We start from the raw sequence: 17,845 nt of genomic DNA, 5'->3' as shown, positions 1-17,845 counted from the left end.
CAACTATAGTCATGAAGGTTCTGTGCCAATATTTCATTAGCACATTTTATTGCAAAATTATATCCAGTGAAGTGTAACAGCTTTTAATATTTTTCTCACTATTACTTCCATATTGGCAACATCTGTATAAATGCCCCACCTAGGCGTGCTTGCTAACAATCCCAATTTGTGCAGCGCAGTCCCTGAATCCAGACAGCAAAAAGGGAAGTGGCTTATACGGATTGTAAATGCTGTTAATAAAAAACCCTACTCAACTATTCAGTCCCCCGACAATCCAGTGCAGAAACTCTGGCAGCCTCCTAATCTGAGTAAACAACAGTCACCACTAGAGGGAGCTCACTGCATACAGATTTATACAGGTCCCAATATTGTAGCCATATAAATCCATTAGTAGTGACCTCTGGGTAGTGGTGGCTACAGGCAAGAAATGAGAGCTAGAATCCGATTTGTTTCTATGGATAAAATTCTCCACTGATATTTGGGTTTGCCTGGTGCAAATATCAAGCCTCCCATCTCTCCTGAAAATACATTTTCTCTTTACTCAGAATGGCAATTTGCTTCTCTGCAGTCAACTCTTGTTTGCTCTGTTGTGGTAACTGCCTCCTACGAGTGCCTTTGAACTTCTCTTTGTTGGATCCTGATGTAATAAAAGTGGACAGGGAGGGATGTGTGCAATTACTTACACAAATCCTATTATTTAAGCAATTTAGGGATTTCCTTTGGTTGAAAAGTCTATTATTGATGTGCCACCTCCCCACCATATAGTAGATCGAGAAACAAATAGCATGCATGTGTGCAATATGTGTATCATTTACTCAAGCTGCAGCCTCATGCCAGCATGAATGTAAAATATTCTCCTCTCTGGACAATAGGAATATAACTACTATAATACTGCCCCTATGTGCAAGAATATAGTTACTATAATACTGCCCCTATGTGCAAGAATATAACTACTATAATACTGCTCCTATGTGCAAGAATATAACTACTATAATACTGCTCCTATGTACAAGAATATAACTACTATAATACTGCTCCTATGTACAAGAATATAACTACTATAATACTGCTCCTATGTACAAGAATATATCTACTATAATACTGCTCCTATGTACAAGAATATAACTACTATAATACTGCTCCTATGTACAAGAATATAACTACTATAATACTGCTCCTATGTACAAGACTATAACTACTATAATACTGCCTCCTATGTACAAGAATATAACTACTATAATACTGCTCCTATGTACAAGAATATAACTTCTATAATACTGCTCCTATGTACAAGAATATAACTTCTATAATACTGCTCCTATGTACAAGAATATAACTACTATAATACTGCTCCTATGTACAAGAATATAACTACTATAATACTGCCTCCTATGTGCAAGAATATAACTACTATAATACTGCCCCTATGTACAAGAATATAACTACTATAATACTGCCCCTATGTACAAGAATATAACTACTATAATACTGCCTCCTATGTACAAGAATATAACTACTATAATACTGCCCCTATGTACAAGAATATAACTACTATAATACTGCCTCCTATGTACAAGAATATAACTACTATAATACTGCCCCTATGTACAAGAATATAACTACTATAATACTGCCTCCTATGTACAAGACTATAACTACTATAATACTGCTCCTATGTACAAGAATATAACTACTATAATACTGCCTCCTATGTACAAGAACATAACTACTATAATACTGCCTCCTATGTACAAGAATATAACTACTATAATACTGCCTCCTATGTACAAGAATATAACTACTATAATACTGCTCCTATGTACAAGAATATAACTACTATAATACTGCCTCCTATGTACAAGAATATAACTACTATAATACTGATCCTATGTACAAGAATATAACTACTATAATACTGCCTCCTATGTACAAGAATATAACTACTATAATACTGCTCCTATGTACAAGGATATAACTACTATAATACTGCTCCTATGTACAAGGATATAACTACTATAATACTGCTCCTATGTACAAGAATATAACTACTATAATACTGCCTCCTATGTACAAGAATATAATTACTATAATACTGCCTCCTATGTACAAGAATATAACTGCTATAATACTCCCTCCTATGTACAAGGATATAACTGCTATAATACTGCCTCCTGTGTACAATAATATAACTACTATAATACTGCCTCCTATGTACAAGAATATAACTGCTATAATACTGCCTCCTATGTACAAGAATATAACTGCTATAATACTGCCTCCTATGTACAAGAATATAACTACTATAATACTGCCTCCTATGTACAAGAATATACAGTCAGGTCCATAAATATCGGGACATCGACACAATTCTAACAGTTTTGGCTCTATACACCACCACAATGGATTTGAAATAAAACAAACAAGATGTGCTTTACCTGCAGACTGTCAGCTGTAATTTGAGGGGATTTACATCCAAATCAGGTGAACGGTGCAGGAATTACAGCAGTTTGCATATGTGCCTCCCACTTGTTAAGGGACCAAAAGTAATGGGACAGAATAATAATCATTAAACTTTCACTTTTTAATACTTGGTTGCAAATCCTTTGCAGTCAATTACAGCCTGAAGTCTGGAACGCATAGACATCACCAGACGCTGGTTCCATCCCTGGTGATGCTCTGCCCGGCCTCTACTGCAACTGTCTCCAGTTTCTGCTTGTTCTTGGGGCATTTTCCCTTCAGTTTTGTCTTCAGCAAGTGAAATGCAGCTCAATCGGATTCAGGTCCGGTGATTGACTCGGCCATTGCAGAACATTCCACTTCTTTCCCTTAAAAACTCTTTGGTTGCTTTTGCAGTATGCTTTGGGTCATTGTCCATCTGCACTGTGAAGCGCCGTCCAATGAGTTCTGAAGCATTTGGCTGAATATGAGCAGATAATATTGCCCGAAACACTTCAGAATTCATCCTGCTGCTTTTGTCAGCAGTCACATCATCAATAAATACAAGAGAAGCAGTTCCATTGGCAGCCATACATGCCCACGCCATGACACTACCACCACCATGCTTCACTGATGAGGTGGTATGCTTAGGATCATGAGCAGTTCCTTTCCTTCTCCATACTCTTCTCTTCCCATCACTCTGGTACAAGTTGATCTTGGTCTCATCTGTCCATAGGATGTTGTTCCAGAACTGTGAAGGCTTTTTTAGATGTCGTTTGGCAAACTCTAATCTGGCCTTCCTGTTTTTGAGGCTCACCAATGGTTTACATCTTGTGGTGAACCCTCTGTATTCACTCTGGTGAAGTCTTCTCCTGATTGTTGACTTTGACACACATACACCTACCTCCTGGAGAGTGTTCTTGATCTGGCCAACTGTTGTGAAGGGCGTTTTCTTCACCAGGGAAAGAATTCTTCGGTCATCCACCACAGTTGTTTTCCGTGGTCTTCCGGGTCTTTTGGTGTTGCTGAGCTCACCGGTGCGTTCCTTCTTTTTAAGAATGTTCCAAACAGTTGTTTTGGCCGCGCCTAATGTTTTTGCTATCTCTCTGATGGGTTTGTTGTGTTTTTTCAGCCTAATGATGGCTTCACTGATAGTGACAGCTCTTTGGATCTCATCTTGAGAGTTGACAGCAACAGATTCCAAATGCAAATATCACACTTGAAATGACCTCTGGACCTTTTATCTGCTCCTTGTAATTGGGATAATGAGGGAATAACACACACCGGCCATGGAACAGCTGAGAGGCCAATTGTCCTATTACTTTTGGTTCCTTAACAAGTGGGAGGCACATATGCAAACTGTTGTAATTCCTGCACCGTTCACCTGATTTGGATGTAAATACCCTCAAATTAAAGCTGACAGTCTGCAGGTAAAGCACATCTTGTTAGTTTCATTTCAAATCCATTGTGGTGGTGTATAGAGCCAAAAATGTTAGAATTGTGTCCATGTCCCAATATTTATGGACCTGACTAACTACTCCTATGTACAAGAAAATAACTACTATAATACTGCTCCTATGTACAAGAATATAACTACTATAATACTGCCTCCTATGTACAAGAAAATAACTACTATAATACTGCTCCTATGTACAAGAATATACAGTGGAGGAAATAATTATTTGACCCCTCACTGATTTTGTAAGTTTGTCCAATGACAAAGAAATGAAAAGTCTCAGAACAGTATCATTTCAATGGTAGGTTTATTGTAACAGTGGCAGATAGCACATCAAAAGGAAAATCGAAAAAATAACTTTAAATAAAAGATAGCAACTGATTTGCATTTCATTGAGTGAAATAAGTATTTAAACCCTCTAACAAAAAAAGACTTAATACTTGGTGGAAAAACCCTTGTTTGCAAGCACAGAGGTCAAACGTTTCTTGTAATTGATGACCAAGTTTGCGCACATTTTAGGAGGAATGTTGGTCCACTCCTCTTTGCAGATCATCTCTAAATCCCTAAGGTTTCGAGGCTGTCTCTGTGCAACTCTGAGCTTGAGCTCCCTCCATAGGTTTTCGATTGGATTAAGGTCCGGAGACTGACTAGGCCACTCCATGACCTTAATGTGCTTCTTCTTGAGCCACTCCTTTGTTGCCTTTGCTGTATGTTTTGGGTCATTGTCGTGCTGGAACACCCATCCACGACCCATTTTCAGTTTCCTGGCAGAGGGAAGGAGGTTGTCGCTCAGGATTTCACGATACATGGCTCCGTCCATTTTCCCGTTTATGCGAATAAGTTGTCCTGTGCCCTTAGCAGAAAAACACCCCCAAAGCAAAATGTTTCCACCCCCATGCTTGACGGTGGGGACGGTGTTTTGGGGGTCATAGGCAGCATTTTTCTTCCTCCAAACACAGCGAGTTGAGTTAATGCCAAAGAGCTCTATTTTGGTCTCATCAGACCACAGCACCTTCTCCCAGTCACTCTCTGAATCATTCAGGTGTTCATTGGCAAACTTCAGACGGGCCTGCACATGTGCCTTCCTGAGCAGGGGGACCTTGCGAGCCCTGCAGGATTTTAATCCATTGCGGTGTAATGTGTTTCCAATGGTTTTCTTGGTGACTGTGGTCCCTGCTAATTTGAGGTCATTAACTAACTCCTCCCGTGTAGTTCTAGGATGCTTTTTCACCTTTCTCAGAACCATTGACACCCCACGAGGTGAGATCTTGCGTGGAGCCCCAGAGCGAGGTCGATTGATGGTCATTTTGTGCTCCTTCCATTTTCGAACAATCGCACCAACAGTTGTCACCTTCTCTCCCAGCTTCTTGCTAATGGTTTTGTAGCCCATTCCAGCCTTGTGCAGGTCTACAATTTTGTCTCTGACATCCTTGGACAGCTCTTTGGTCTTTCCCATGTTGGAGAGTTTGGAGTCTGCTTGATTGATTGATTCTGTGGACAGGTGTCTTTTATACAGGTGACTAGTTAAGACAGGTGTCCTTAATGAGGGTGACTAATTGAGTAGAAGTGTCTAACCACTCTGTGGGAGCCAGAACTCTTAATGGTTGGTAGGGGTTCAAATACTTATTTCACTCAATGAAATGCAAATCAGTTGCTATCTTTTATTTAAAGTTATTTTTTCGATTTTCCTTTTGATGTGCTATCTGCCACTGTTACAATAAACCTACCATTGAAATGATACTGTTCTGAGACTTTTCATTTCTTTGTCATTGGACAAACTTACAAAATCAGTGAGGGGTCAAATAATTATTTCCACCACTGTAACTACTATAATACTGCTGCTATTAACAATACTTGCTCTAATACTGCTCCCTAAAGGCATATGTATAGATAGTCCATTACTGGAAGTATACGGCTGTCATTATGGATATACCTATAATTGCTCTGATCCTTTTAAAGTTTTGTGAGATGTTTCTGTCCCATCATAGATTTAAAGTGTTGACCTATTTTTGCTGCTCTTTAGCTCATACACAGGTTCTGTATTTTCCATTAGGAGCAGAAAGAATGTGAGATCCGGTTTCTGCGCACCAGAAACGCCCTGTTCTTGGTAATATAATGATATCTACGGCAGAGGTCGTGTAACCACATGAAAATATAACACACTGTAACGAGTTAACCAGTTGAAAAAAGCCCAGTTTTCTCAGATCCTTCGCTCCGTGTCAGTACAAAGCTACTTATTTTCTAGGCCATGAAAATTTCCATGTAATACCATCTGCTCACATTCTTTCAACCAGTAATTTTTGGTTTTATGCTATTTCCAGCTTTTTTATTTTGTATTTTCAATTTAACATTATAGCCAGTCACTGACATATTTTATTTATCCTATTACTCTTTAACGGTATATTAACTTCTGCGACTGCCTTTTATTGCTCCAGTGGATGTCAATTAAGAAATTAAGTGACTTTGCAAAGAGGTTTGAATAAAAATCTTCCAAAGTTTTGTGTATTCAGCTTCTATGGAGATCGTTGGGTTCCCATGGTTACAGACTACAAACACACTCAGTGTAGTCAGATCATGCCACCTTGTATTGTTCCATTTCCTCAGCCCGTGTTTTGTGGACCGTAAAATATATACAGTCGTGTGCATGAGACCTTAGTAGGAGAAACTGGCTGAACTTGACCCCTACCCGCTCCCAATAAAAAGGACTTGCTCCCTGGAACTGGTGCAGTAATACTACTGGTAATAGCCAGAGCAAACTCCAGGTGTGTGACCGAGTCAGAATTGGGACAGGATTAAAAAAACATGGCTGCCTTCTTCTAAAAATGGAGCCATATCTGTCTGGAGGTTGTGTGTGATGTTACATTTACTGTAAGTCCTATTCACTTCAATAGAGCTGAGCTGCAATACCACACATGACCTGTATACAGATATGGTGCCATTTTTTTTTTTTTTGAAGGAAGCGCCATATTTTTCTAATCCTGGGATCAAATTGACCTGAAGACATGGACACCACTGCAGTTCCCGTTTCCATACTGATTTTTAGTTTATTGTACATTTGTTTTTATCTACAATGCATACATTAAGGTTTGGGGATATCCTTTGTTACATTTGTGTATTATTGAAAAGTTTATTTGATACATGACATATACAATGGCAACTATACAAGACACATACTGGTTTAAAAAGGTTGTAATGTGGATGCATTTTAAGTCAACATTGTGGCCTCCCGCCTTGTTCTACTGTACCGACCGTACCAACCTTACACTACCAAAGATACCTATGGTGATGTAAGTTCTGTTCAGTAGAACCTCAGAAGGAGGTCTGGATTTTACATCAGATGTCCAGAGATCCAACAATAAAATACAACATATTGAGAAACGACTGAAACATCAGCTGTAGGCCACAGTAATAGGTGCCCTCCTTTATCTATGTATTTACATGTACCCAGGAAGCCATGTTTCTATACTTTGTACTATTATTATGAGTTTCTTCTGCAATTTTTGAGAGCCTATTGGGACCATTTGACATTAAGGTGGACCTTAAAGATGAGGTCACACTACTGGTTATCTACCTCAGTGTGTACAATACTAATTAGCCCTGTCAAGGTAAATACTTGATGTATACTTACTGCATATAATACTGATATTTTATAAATTTGTGGCAGAGGAACCATAACACAAGATTTATCCAAACTTCACAGTGTCCATTAAGTCTCCAGAAGCTACTGCCACTTGGTGCCATGTTCCTCCAAAACAAGTTTCCATAGGATTAGACCTGACTATGAATCCATAGTGTTCCCTGTTGCTTTCTTAGTTGCTTTTGATATGACCTTCTTGTGGTTGGTCTGTTTTGGGTTATCGTTATGAAGACTTTTGTCTTTCTCCAAGAGGTGTTTGGATAGGACGTCTTTCTTACTGTCCTCTGTTGCCTGACGCAAGGCTCGTTTTAAGTTTTTCACCTTCTCTCTAAGATGTGCATTGGCCTTTTCTAAGAACCGAACTTTTTGGGATAAAGTTTTTGACCGTTCCTCCTCTTCTAGTAAGGCTCTTTGTACTGAATCACACATGAGCTTTAAGAAAGAGGATAAAAGATATCAGACATATAATTTTAATATGATTCTTTTAATACTGTGTTCAACTATAAGACGTAGGAAAACAGTCAGTGGAATGGGTCACATGTTAAGAAGCTGGACAAGACTAAGAAGCTGGGTAAGACTCCACTAAATGTATTGTATCTATAGAAGCTGGAGAAGACACTTCCAAATGTGTCACATTGGGAGTTGTTGGACAAGATGTTGTAAATTTGGGAAAAATATGAAAAGTTAAAAGGTTTAGATACTCAAGTATTGCATCATGTATTTTGAGATCACTGTATGAAAGGTGTCAGAAAACTATGAAATAAGTACAAAAAAAACCCTAAGTACAAAAAATAAGAAATTAAAAATTTCAGAGTGATATATCAAATTTAGAGAAGCTGGAGAAAAATGTTAAGATGCTAGAGAAGACTGTATGACATGAGTCAAGTATTTTGAAGTCAGAGATGTCACCGTGATAGGTTACATTTTAAGAATGTAGAGAAGACTCAACGAAATGTGTAATGTGTTGTGAAGTTGAAGAAGACACAGAGAACAGACTCAAGTTTTAAGCTGGAAAACGTCCACAAATTCTATCATGTGGAGCTGTCAAGGAAAGGTATCAGACTTGTTGGATGAGACTCTTGTTTGTGAAGACTTCATGAAGTGTCTCAAGTTTTAAGAAGCTGAAGAAGACTGTACAAAGTGAGTAAAAAAAATAAATTATTTAAAAATGTCAAATTTTAAGAAGCTGGAGAGAAGTGTCAAGATGGTAGAGAAGACTGCAAGAAATGAGTCAAGTGTGTAGAAGTCAAATATGTCACAGTGATAGGTTAAGTTTTAGGAAGCTGTAGACTGCTGTACGACATGAGTAAGAAATTAAAAATGTCACCATATGTCAAGTTTAGAGAAGCTGGAGAGAAGTGTCCAGAGGTCAGAGATATCATCATGATATGTCAAGTTTTAAGAATCTTGAGAAAATGTGTGAAATCTGTTAAGTGTTATTGGTTGAAGACCATGAATGGTATCAAGTATTAAGAAAATCGAAAATATGTTAAGATCACTGAAAATCTGTCCAATTCAAAGTTTTAGGACATCTCTTGTTGTGGAGTTAAGAAAGGCTGTATGAAATGTTGGAGAACCTCGTGAAATGCACCACAAATATGGAGAACACACTGCTCAAACATTTGCTGTTGAAGAAGACTGCATCAAGATGATATGAAATGAGTTAAACAATAAGAAGTATCAAGAAGATCAAGCAGATTCTAAGAAACTGTTACTAACGAACCTGGAGAAGACTTAGTTGCATGTTGAGTAAGTAGATCAAAAAGTTTGTGTCAAACGTTCTCAAGATAATATAGAACAGTGGTTCTCAACCTGTGGTATGAGTACTCCAAGGGGGATATGATGGATGGCGATACAGTTGAATGCCGCAGTGAGGGAGCGATATCTCCCTGCCCCGCCATTCACTCTGATAGTCTTCAGGCCTAGTGCACATTATATGGAGATATTTTTTCTACTGGCACACCTTATAAGGGGGCATTATTTTTACTGGCACACTTGGCATTATTTCTTATGAAGCACTATTGCAGGGGGGGGGGCATTATGGTGGGTTTTATTACTACTGGGGGACTATGGGGGCTATTATTACCTCTGGGGCACAATAGGGAGCATTATTACTTTTGGGGGCACTATAAGGGCACTCTCTGAGAGAATTAATACCATTGGTCTGACTTTTCGGAGCACTATTAGTGTGGGGGGGACTCTGGCACAGTATCAACTTGGCATACTTATTTTGGGGGGACATGTTTATGGCACAATTTCTGTCAGATTTGCAGGACACCATTTTTTATTTGAAGGCACTGTGTGTCAATAATTTTTGAAGGAGGCACTTGTGTGGTACTAGTTTTTACGAGGGGTACTCTGATTCTGCAGTATACTATTGAGGAGCTCAGTGGGCACAGTATTGGGGGTGACAGGATGGGGTGATTAGAAGGTGGGAGGATGATGGAAACCTAAGATGGCTGTGTGACAAACTTTGCAGAGACGAGACCTGGATGAAAGAAATCTGCATGGCGTTCGGGTCTGAATGGAGAAGATGAGAAAGGAGAGAGTCTACAGAGGAAACGTCACTGGATGTAAGAGGTATGACGTGCTGTATTCTCCTGTATGTTTGGTAGTGCAGAATGTAATAGTCATCCATCATGGGTCCTAATGTGATGTGTCCTAATGTGATCAGTGCCGCATGCTGCGCTATTCTTTCTGTCAAATCTGAAGGAACTGCTGACAGAGGCTTAGAACAGAGCGTAGGACAGTGGTGTGATCACAGCCTTATTTCGTTAACATGCATCACTGCTCGCTCCTTTGGGGTACTCGGCTCGAACCTCTCATCACTAGGGGGTACTTGGCGTGAAAAGGTTGAGAACCACTGCTCATGACCTGATTGTCATAAGGAACAAAAATCAGATGGCGATAAAGAACAGATGAACCTACAGGCAAAAGACCTCATGTAGACAAAATGACACAAATCTCAAGAAGGTACATCATGATTGGAAAATATCAAGGACCAGCTGTTTGCCCTCTCACCCTGCTGTCCTCTTGAGCCTCCCAGTCCGGGGAGTAAATCTGTGGATCTATTCCGGTCACACAATTGGAGAATTGGAATATACTTGCAAATATGCGATTGTTCTCTGGTGTGTTGGGGAAGATGGGATCTTGAAAATTTACTCCATGTGGAAGCAGATTATAATTTTCATCCATCCTGAATGGAGAGAAAAGATATTAGTTTGGAAAGCCAATTAGACAAACTGGACTTTATTAATACAAGACACGACTGAGTAGAGCTCATCTTGTAGATATCAGGTTTCTCCTCTTTTGGGTGGCAAGTGCTTCAAAACCGTCCCGGGATTTACTCTGCAGTCATCCCAGAAGTTCAGCTGTGTCAAGGCCTAAATCTCTAGGATAATAAACACCCCAAGCAAAAGAATTCCAGTGGCAGCAACCAAAAGCCTTGAGAAAAGCCACAGGAGGACCCCTAGAAGTACGTGATCTAGAAGATAACACACTGTGCTGTATAAAAGGGACGTGATGGAAATGTTCTGCTGTTGTTCCTACAGGCGTGTTGCTAAAAGGCAGGCATCCTCAAACTGCAGCCCTCCAGCTGTTGCAAGACTACAACTCCCAGCATGCCCGAACAGCCTACACATAGCCTACAGCAGGGCATTGTGGGAGTTGTAGTTTTACAACAGCTGGAGGGCCGCAGTTTGAGGATGCCTGCTATAAGGGATATACAAATGGCTGTCAAGCCCTGGTTCTTGATGGGATCCAGAATTACCAGTATTTTAAATGGTCCAGGTAGGTGGAGGTCTCTGTTACAAATTTTGGATTGGGACCAGGAGCTTTAAGTTACATCTCTGTGTGCCAAGTAAGTAAAAATTAAATCCCCACACGTCTAATCTTAAAAGTATTAGGCCCCTTTCACACGGATTAGGTCCGGATGCGTTCAGTGAAACTCGCACTATTTTGCAAGCAAGTTCAGTCATTTTTGCCTGCGTTCAGTTTTTTTTCCGCGTGGGTGCAATGCGTTTTGATACGTTTTTCACGCTCGTGATAAAAAAAAACTGAAGGTTTACGCAACATCTCTTAGCAACCATCAGTGAAAAACTCATTGCATCAGTGGATGGATCTGTGTAGTTCTAAGCTGATCGGCAGGAGTGTGGGGCGTCAGATCCCCGATGATCAGATACCAATAGCCGATCTTGAGGATAGGTCATCAGAAGTAAAGGAGTGGACAACCCCATTAATCACAGTATAAATGAATCTACAACTGAATGAAAACACCATTGTTTACATTCAGAGGCTTGGGCCCACCTGAGGAAAGGATTCTCAGGGCCCACCCTCTGTGTATATCTGACGTGTGCCCACTTTTAAGTCATTCTTCTTGTCATTGCACATGCAGGACTTATCAATAAGGTTTAGGCCTCCTGCACACAAACGTGTGCTGCGGACCGCAAATAGCGGTCCGCAATGCAAGGTCACCGATTGTGGGGCTGCAGCATGCGGATCGCAGACCCATTCACTTGAATCGGGTCCGTGATCCGTCCGTTCCGCAAAAAGATTGAACAAGTTTCTATCTTCTTGCGGAGCGGAAGCACGGAACGGAACACCACAGAAGCACTTCGTAGTGCTTCCATGGGGGGTTCCATTCTGCTCCGTTCCGGATATGCGGACCCATTCAAGTCAATGCAAAATGTACACGGAACGGTGCCCGTATATTGCGGATACGCATATGCGGTCCGCAATACGGCAGCGGGACACCTACGGTTGTGTGCAGGAGGCCTTAATAAGATATCTGGGGTTCCAAGGTCAGCTCCACGTGAAACTGGTTTTATGCTAGACCTTGAACCTTTTGGAGACCGAGTGCCGACACTGCAACCCAAAACCCACTTATTTATCGCAAAGTGCCAACACGGCAATTTAATCTGAATACCAATATAGTAAGTCTTCCATGTATCATTTAGCTACAATAGCCTGCTTACATTGAATGCTCTGCCTTTGCTGTTCATAGCGTGCCCTGCGCTGAAAAATGGCAGGAAAAGTCTAAGGCAGGGATGCCCAACCCGTGGCCCTCCAGCTGTTGCAAAACTACAACTCCCAGCATGCCTGGACAGCCTACAGCAGGGCATGGTGGGAGTTGTAGTTTTACAGTAGCTGGAGGGCCGCAGGTTGAGCATCCCTGCTCTAAGGCATATTGGTACGCCATAGACTTTTTCCATGGTGTGGATGCCCACAGAGTGGGCTCTGAGTGCCGCCTCTGGCACCCGTCCCATAGGTTCACCACCACTGTGCTAGACCTTAGGTGTCCTGTTTTATTAGGGGTTCATTACTGTGTCAGAGCTTGGGCCCACCAGAGGGTCTTCTAGTTCTCTGGTGGGCCAGTTGGACTCTGGCTGCAAACCTGTAGCTAGTTCTGTTCTCAGTGGATACATTTGTATCCAGTCTAGACAATGGTCTCCAGATTGATACATTGTAGCAAACTACCAGAGAGATTGGTGCAGCTATTGCTGATGTGTCATTGGGTACAGAGAGCAGGACCAGCTATAGACAGCTTTACTGCCTGTGAATGTAACCAAGAGCATTCTCATTCACTGACAGCAAGAAAATATCTTGACAGCAGCGAAGAGCTAATAAATAAAGTATTTGAAAAAGTTGTAAAACTCATTTTTATAGTGATTAAGCTTTATAATCTTAGACACCACTTGACTACAGGACAGCTCCCCCTCCCAAATAAAGGAGACAAAAAGGTCCCACAACCAGTCTGTGACTCGTGGTTCTGCCACCAGACAGATCTTAACACTAACGGCCACTCAAGGCATTTCAAAGGTTGACGGTGCTCAAGAGAACTGAGGGCATCTCTGTGGCTCTTAGGTGGCATATTTCCTGAATCATAGATCCCACTGATGCCCCCTATATGATCTATTCACTGAATGTGGTACTAGAACATGAGTGTGGGAGATGCGCTACCTACCACACGGGCACACAAGTCCCTGCACTGATATGTTGCAAAGAAATTTGTAACCATCCCTATGGATTTCTACACACAACCGATGGTGCATCCTCAGGTACAACAATAGGGGATAGTCTCATAGTGTGAGACACCACCTGGTGAGCAGCCATGAAGCCCAGCAGACAAACATCCTTTAAATAGGATTCCCTCGCTCCGCCCCCAGGAGAGTCAGGTGGGCAGGCCAGCCAATGAGTGAATGAAGATTCACTATGACGTCATCCACTGCTGCCGTCCCATTGGCTGAATGGGGGAAAACAGAGTGGAATATAGGGAAGCGTCCCAGATTATCATGGGGATCTAGAGGTGGCGTAAATATAAATCAAGACCATCCGGAAAATGGGTGCCAGAGACTACATAGGTGCTAAGAGCGTGTAAAAGAAGAAAAATAAATGTGAAAATCCAGGATAAATAGGAAAGGGCCAAGATGTCTGAAAAAAAAACATCTAGGAAGAACTGAGGACACATCCAGGCAGAACCTCACACCACCCTGCTTAAAGGGGTTCTACAGTTTGTTTTAACTGATGATCTATCCTCTGGATAGATCATCAGCATCTGGCCGGCGGTGGTCCGACACCCAGGCCCCCGCCGATCAGCTGTTTGAGAAGGCAGCGGCGCTCCAGCAAGTATCAACTGGCCTGGGCAGGGCTACTTGCCATTCAGCTGATCGGCGGGGGTCCCGGGTGTCGGACCACCGCCGGTCAGATGCTGATGATCTATCCAGAGATGTTGTTTCCTCTAGCCATAGGACCACCAGTTAGCGATACCACCAGAAGCTCATGGCTGAGGAAACTTAAGAAGCCAGAGATGGCATTGCAAAATTGAACCAGTTGCTGGAATTGACCAGTTCCTGACCAAACCTCTAGCCCAAGGATTATAGGACCTTCTACAGTTTTTATCCCAGGATCAGTTATAGTCATGGTTCAGTCTAGATTCCAGATCCACAACTCAAATACTCAATGCAAAGTTAGCTACATAATAACAGCCTAATTTTCCTGGATATTGTAACTCATAGACTTATAGACCTTCTGGTAATTCCAGCTCTTTATTTTGTCTGGCACAGAAGTGAGGCCTTAAGATACATGGTCGGCACCACACAGACAGGCGCATACTGAGTGCAGAACTCCAAGCTAGAAAATGTGTTCTGTATCAACCTGCAAGTCATAAGGAGTCCCAGAGGGAGCCGAGCGCAGCTTCCTGCCCAGAGACTGAATGCTTATAGCAATTCTACACTGATGGGAAACAGAAGTTACAGGAGCCAAAGGGAGAGCAGAGAAGCCCTGAGTATTGCATGTAAATGGTATTTTTATAACCAGACTGGTATAACCATGATAGTGTACATGTTATGTGCGATTGTCAAAAGAGAGCCTGAGACTTCTGCCGATAACTAGAAGGAGGGGATTAGGGATTCAATGCCCTTAGATACCAGCTATACCCCCACATAATGGTACCCTCCTACGTACAAGAATATAACTACTATAATATTGCCTCCTATGTACAAGAATATATAACTACAATAATACTGCTCCTATGTACAAGTATATAACTACTATAATACTGCTCCTATGTATAAGAATATAACTACTATAATACTGCCTCCTATGTACAAGAATATAACTACTATAATACTGCCTCCTATGTACAAGAATATAACTACTATAATACTGCCTCCTATGTACAAGAATATAACTACTATAATACTGCTCCTGTGTACAAGAATATAACTACTATAATAGTGCCTCCTATGTACAAGAATATAACTACTATAATACTGCCTCCTATGTACAAGAATATAACTACTATAATACTGCCTCCTATGTACAAGAATATAACTACTATAATACTGCCTCCTATGTACAAGAATATATAACTACAATAATACTGCTCCTATGTACAAGAATATAACTACTATAATACTGCTCCTATGTACAAGAATATAACTACTATAATACTGCCTCCTATGTACAAGAATATAACTACTATAATACTGCTCCTGTGTACAAGAATATAACTACTATAATAGTGCCTCCTATGTACAAGAATATAACTACTATAATACTGCCTCCTATGTACAAGAATATAACTACTATAATACTGCCTCCTATGTACAAGAATATAACTACTATAATACTGCTCCTGTGTACAAGAATATAACTACTATAATAGTGCCTCCTATGTACAAGAATATAACTACTATAATACTGCCTCCTATGTACAAGAATATAACTACTATAATACTGCCTCCTATGTACAAGAATATAACTACTATAATACTGCCTCCTATGTACAAGAATATATAACTACAATAATACTGCTCTTATGTACAAGAATATAACTACTATAATACTGCCTCCTATGTACAAGAATATAACTACTATAATACTGCTCCTATGTACAAGAATATAACTACTATAATACTGCCTCCTATGTACAAGAATATAACTACTATGAACTACTAGGGGGGCGGAGCCTGGCTGTGAAGCTGAATGGCAGCAGCTTCCTGAGCTCCTCTCACACACTGGAGCATTAACCCCTTAAGACGCTATAATACTGCACACCTAATGGGGAAACTTGGTAGAGATCATAGCAGGGATCTCCTGGAATCGACTCCTGCTCGCTCCAAGCAGCCGGACATGGAGAAATATCTAAAAAAGCAGGCGAAGCAGCCAGTGATACTCCCAAGATGGCGCCGCGAGCGCCTCAGCCCTCAGATGCAGAGGAGCCGTCCGAAGCGGGCAGCGCATCGGAGGCCTCGGAGTGCCGACTCCCACGGCGGCGCACGCATCTCTCTAAAGAAGTGCTCAAAGAGCTTCTGGACGCCGCGTTAGCCCCTCTGAAAAGAGATTTAGGCGACATAAAGGAAGATCTCCGCGGCCTTGGCCACAGAGTAATGGCGCTCGAAACTGCCCAGGACGCCATCTTTCAGCATGAAGGCAAGACCTGTCAAGCCCTGCAGTGGCATCAAGACTTAATAAATGAGGCCCACCTCCGTATAGAGGATCAAGAAAATCGGAGCCGACGCAAGAACCTACGGATTAGAGGCCTGCCTGAGTCCATTGCAGCAGAGGCCCTCCGCAAGGTGGCGGTTGAAATCTTCACGCAGCTGCTGGGCCCGGAAAGAGCAGCGACCATAGTGGTGGAGCGCATCCACCGAGCACTGCGCCCAAGGCCTAAACCCACGGAGCCGCCGCGCGACGTGATCTGCGGCCTGCTCAGCTTTATCGACACGGCCGACATCTTGAGAAGCGGTAGAGAGGCCGAAAATCTGAGGTATGGCGATGCCCCCCTTATGTTCTTCCAGGACCTTGCGCCTACAACGCTGGGAAAGCGGCGCCTCCTCCGGCCATTACTGGACGCTTTGAGAGCATCAGCCACTCAGTTTAAGTGGCTGTACCCTTTCGGCCTGGCCATAATGAAAAATGGCAAACAGCTTACTGTACGCAAGCCGGCCGACCTGCAATCTATCTGGGGCCCGCTGGGACTGGCTCCCATAGAGATCCCATCCTGGATGCCCGCGGATCAAGGCGACCCTTTGCCCGTTCCACCGAAATTGGATGCCTGGACGGAAGTGTCCCCTGGAAAAGCTGGAAGGGCCAAGAGAGATCGGCAGATTACCTGAGGTTGCTGTTTCGCCATATTTTGTTGTCTCTTTAAGGACTCTCTCCCTTGTCCTGCACAGTAGCTGAGTTGTGCCTTACATTGCAGGGCTGTGCCCCTGCTTCTCCGAGTTCAATCTGCATAGCAGAAGGAGATTCCTGTGTTTTGAGTTTATTTTTATTACCCCTTGCAGTTTTTGGGGTTCTTATTCACTACAGAGGACGCCGATGCTGTAAGAGTGATCTTTAGCACTTGCAAATCGCCTTGAGGTTGTCCTGGATGTGATCCTATCACCCGCATAGTTACCTCACCCCGTTGGGTCTAGACTTGGGGTTCTCCGGTTCTTCACCATATGATGGTTGACCCCCCTCTGAAAGCCTTTCAGCGGCTCTCAGCTGTCCTATGGGAGCCCCCCCTGATGGATCCCGGCTGGTTGCCGCGATGCAAATGGATCCACTACATGTCAGGTGTTCCGTGGGACTCTTTATGTGGCATGTGTTTTTCTTTACTTTTTTGTTCAATTGCCTCCCCACTGTATTTGTCTGTCTGTCCTTTCCCTCTTGTTCTCCCTCCTCGCTCAGTCAGGTTTAATCACATGTATCTTGGTTGTGTGCTTCCAATGGTTAATGCTTTTCTCTTCACTCTGTAATAGGTCACCATGACTTCCTTTGTTATCTCATCACTGAATGTCCGGGGTCTGAACGAGCCATGTAAGAGATCT

The 17,845-nt window shown here is 42.1% G+C and overlaps 1 pseudogene; it reads right to left on the bottom strand.

The window, feature by feature from the left end:
* Nucleotides 1-6,905: 6,905 nt before the first annotated feature.
* The window catches only part of LOC122943741, a 30,856-nt pseudogene continuing 19,916 nt past the window's right edge, over nucleotides 6,906-17,845 (bottom strand).

The sequence above is a fragment of the Bufo gargarizans genome, chromosome 7, assembly GCF_014858855.1.
Source record: "Bufo gargarizans isolate SCDJY-AF-19 chromosome 7, ASM1485885v1, whole genome shotgun sequence".
NCBI classification, from domain to species: Eukaryota; Metazoa; Chordata; class Amphibia; order Anura; family Bufonidae; genus Bufo; species Bufo gargarizans.
The sequence above is the reverse complement of the archived record's forward strand: the minus strand, read 5'-3'. Positions and strand labels throughout refer to the sequence as shown.